Source organism: Helianthus annuus, chromosome 13 (assembly GCF_002127325.2).
Source record: "Helianthus annuus cultivar XRQ/B chromosome 13, HanXRQr2.0-SUNRISE, whole genome shotgun sequence".
NCBI classification, from domain to species: Eukaryota; Viridiplantae; Streptophyta; class Magnoliopsida; order Asterales; family Asteraceae; genus Helianthus; species Helianthus annuus.
In genome coordinates, this window is record NC_035445.2 from 122,148,782 (window position 1) to 122,153,226 (window position 4,445).

Below are 4,445 nucleotides of genomic sequence, written 5' to 3' on the forward strand. Positions count from 1 at the left end.
TGAACCGTTGGGTTCTTATCAATGCAAAATGTCCCTACATTCACGTAATCTGAATAGGTTTTGATTCAATTACGTGCTCATTCATTTTGGTATTATTCGGACTTACCAAGGAACGACACAACTCTGAGGTGATAACGTAGTACAAATTTTGAGGACGAAATTTCTGTAACAAGGGGAGAATGTGACAACTGGTAATTAACGCCTCTTAATTACGTGATTAGCAAACGTTTAAGTCGATAATAAATAGTGTTTAAGGCACGAATTAACTTAATTAGGCTATTGTAATGCCTAGGAGCGCTTATCTGACACTACAGTGCGCATATGAGGATTTTCGGGAAATCTGTGGGATGTTAAACGATAACGAACAAAAACTGCACAAAATACCAACAACGCCGACAAATATTAAATTTTTACGATATATTTTAGCTTCGTAATTAAAATTTTACATCTGTAGTCGAAACCGAATCGAAAAGCGGACTAAAAACGGCGACGACACATTTTATGCGATTTTTATTGTTATCGACAGAAGAACGCTCCGAACGCGACTACTGATTCTATTTGTTCATAATGTGACCCTATAAATTTATTTCACGACATTACGGTGAATTCGGGTTTTGAAAACGGGTTCGTAGGATTAGCGGGCCACTTATACACGATATTGGGCTTGTTGGCCTTGGGCCCAAGCCCATTAGGGAAACCTAGTATTTAAAACTAGAGAAACCCTAGTTCCTCATTTTTACACCTGCGCACACAACGATCCCCTCCTCTACTCTCCTTCTCCTTCAAGAGTGAAACCCTAATCCCAAGTTCAGATCAACAGCCATATATGAAGTCCTTCCCTCATATTAATTTTGCTTTCTCTGTTAAATTAAAGAACATCCACACACAAATAACACTTTAACATCTTCACAAACTTCTGATTCACAAGGCAAACCACCATACTCACCTGCTACCCCCTAACCCCTCCCTCTCGATCCCCTCGGTCAGGTGACCGGAGCCGGACATGGGCATATCGGCGGACCTCCTCGTCCGTTCGACTTCACCGACGAGACACCCACCCCCAAATCACACCACCCTCCTTCGTGACCACACATCCGAACCCCCATCTTCTCCACACCCCCCCCGGTCGATTAGCATGACGAACCACCACCACCGGCGTCTGGTGGTGGTGCGACGGAGAAACAGAAAGAGAGAGAGAGAGAGGCGATGTGGGAGAGAAAGGATGAAATGAGAGGAACGATGACGGAGACTGACCGGCGACAGGCCGTCTCTCGGACGACGGCAACGAGCGACGACGGCTATGGTGGTTGTCATCAGGTGAGATTTTATTCGGATTTGGGTTTCGGAGCAGCCATGGTTCAAGTATGGTTCAGTTCTGCTTGAGTGTTTCGGCTTGTAAGTAGATTGATTGTTTTTTTTTCGGGTCAAATATGGTTCGGGTGATGCTCGGGTCGGATCTAGTCAACAGTGTTTAAGTTTGGTTCGGGTTCTTGTTCGGTTCAACTCAGATCTGGGGTTCAAGTAGTCACATCCGCGGGATCGGGTCACGGTTCGGTTCGATTCAACAAGTCAGACTGCGGGTCAAAGTTAGTCAACCACAGGTCATGGTTTGTTTCGGTCAGATTTGGTTTCGGGTCAAACCGAGTCAACTCGGGTCTACAGACGGTCAACGCAGTCAACAACAGTCAATGAAGACCCGGTAAAGTTTAAACGACGCAAAAGTTTTGTTTCGTTATGCAGATTATAATTATACGCGACCGAGCTCGACCGATACCTTTAGCGACTATTTACATTTTATTTTGGCGTATTTGATAAAATTTTAGTATATATTGCGTGAGTTGATTGAATAATGTTTCTTGAATTGTTGAATTTTGACCAAATATCGACATTTGTGTTGTCGGGGTTATTCAAAAAACAGAGGAAACTCTGCCCGATTTTTATTAAAAACTTGGTTTACGAAACGTATATTGTTATAAAAACTATCCGAGTTTTATTAATAAATGCAAATACGGATGTATTCATTTGGTGATTTATTACTTAACGGAATTCAAGTTTATTATAAAGACTTTTAAGTTGGCGGCGATTTACGAACCATGTTGAAACTTGAACACTTTTATAAAATAAATTTAATTAGTTATTATATTTATAACAACTGACGAAAACTCGAAAACTTTTATAAAATAAACAAAATTATATATGTTTATTTCAGACGTTTAAAAACTCGAAAACCTTTTACGAGATAAATATCATTCGTAATAATTTTCAAATAACAAAGACGCGGAATTTCCTTCCTAAAACAAATATAATTAGTTATTTTATTTTGAACATCGATAATCCGAGCGTCTTTATAAATAAGTATAATAGTTTATATTTATTTCAAATATCGTGAATTTGAATACTTATTTCACACGTTAAGTCTTCGAATATATGCATATATATATATAAATATTTATGTATTTCCATCCTACGAAAACTATAACGGTATGTTACTGTATCATATACGACATTTCGAGTACGTACCATTATTCATCTACATCTTCCCTCGTAGAGTCGTTTTGTTAGCGACTCGGTAGAGCTCGGACACGTAGTTTATCTACATTTACATTAGAAAACTTATAATTATTCCTTGATTAGGAATGCTTTAGTTGCACGCTAGCGAGTTCACATTCTTGGAATGACATCACAGAATCACGTTAAACTAGTTTTGCACAGGAATGTCAAGGTGAGTTCATAACCCCCACTTTTTACTGTTTTACATTTTTTTTTATAAATGTTTTCGGGGGTGGAAAGGCATGCAAGTTTTTGCAAAAGCAAACACTATTTTGATGAACGAAAACACATATTTAGAAACCATGTTGCAAATGAATTTCAACGAACTCGAGAGGTTTACAAAAGGTTTATACTAAACATACCGGTTTTACAAAACGTGCATGATTTTCATGACTAGTGACAGAATGTCTTAGTTACTACAACAGAACTGGGTTGGCCTGCGTACGAAAAACGAGACAACTCAATGAGATCATGTCCCCCTTTTCTTTCAACGTTTCGGTTTACAACTTTCAGGGGGAAATACATGTCAAACTTAGGTATGATTAAGTTATGGAATGAACTCTTAGATCATGTGAGCATAGGCTGTAACTGAGGTGCCATTAATCCTTTTGAGGACCAAGGAACAAAGGTTAGATCTAATGGGTACGGGCGAGCCCCACTCACGGTCCATGGGTGACCACTTAGAGTGCTGTTGTGTCCCAGTCGAGGTGATTCGACACTAAAAATTTGCCTACGCGGGTTGAGTACCTCCTATGTCGTCGCATATATTAATGTCCTCGCGAAACATTAATGATCAACATGTTCATAGACGCTTTACATACCAACTTACAACACTAAAACTTTCAAATGTTTTTAATATACATTTGACGCAAACTCATAATACATGTATTTACAAACTTTGACAACACTTTCAACTTATGTGCAAATAAGAGGACGTGTTAGTCCTACTTACAAAGACTCTCGTGGGCTAGACTCACAACTTTAATATATCATGCCGAGAAAATGTTTTTTTTTATATACTTTCTTAACAGCTTTTAAACCGGTAAACAAAAAGATTTGTTTAAAATCTTTTTCAAAACAAACTATGAACTCGCTCAACTTTATGTTGACTTTTTCGCATGTTCTTTCTCAGGTTAAATTTTTCAAACTACGGAACGGTTGGAATAGGAGCACCCATGGGAATTCGAGTAACTAGCGGCGTTCATTTTCTAGAAGTCTTAGCTTATTTGCTTCCGCTGTGCAATGAAGATACCGGTCCAGTCACGCCAAGCTCTGATATTTCGGGGTGTGACAAAAACGTCCCCGAATAGTTTCCTTCTTTGCATGGCAAACTGCTCGTTGGTGCCGCTGCGGAGCTTCTTGAAGTAATCTATGCTTTCTCCGATGAGCGGCCAGCCGTAGTGTCCGGGAATGGATGATTTTTGTGTGAAAAAATGGTGCAAAATGAAGATGGTGATGATGGGCAAAAGTGTTGAAGAGATTAGCAGGAGGGTGTCCATTGTTATTTGAGAGGTGTTTATGCCTTGAGTGTGTGCTTGTGTTGGATAAATGTGTGTGTGTATATATATATTGTGTATATGTAGGAAGACTGATAAGGTTATGGGGGAAGATGACAGATTGTAGTATATAATGGAAAGAAAGGACAATAGTGAGAATAATAAGAAGCCAAATTAAGTTGAATAACAAACAAGCATAAGCATAGGCATTTGTTTAGTTTAAGGGGTGATTCTATGATAAATATGTTGGTATCAAATGGTAACAAAAGAGGCTTGTATTAGATTGTAAAATTGTGATTAGGGTTACACAAGGAGGGTGTTTATATAGAACACGATATTACACATCTAGCCTCTATACTATAACTTATTGTCTTCTTTCCGACACTCCCCCTCAAGTTG

The 4,445-nt window shown here is 38.9% G+C and overlaps 1 long non-coding RNA gene across 1 annotated transcript; it reads left to right on the forward strand.

Moving 5' to 3' along the window:
* The first annotated feature begins 251 nt into the window (after nt 1–251).
* Nucleotides 252–4,237, forward strand: LOC110899152. Its single transcript, XR_002569968.2, has 3 exons — nt 252–1,699; nt 2,635–2,722; nt 3,683–4,237. It is a non-coding gene; the product is annotated as an uncharacterized LOC110899152 (long non-coding RNA).
* Nucleotides 4,238–4,445: the final 208 nt, after the last annotated feature.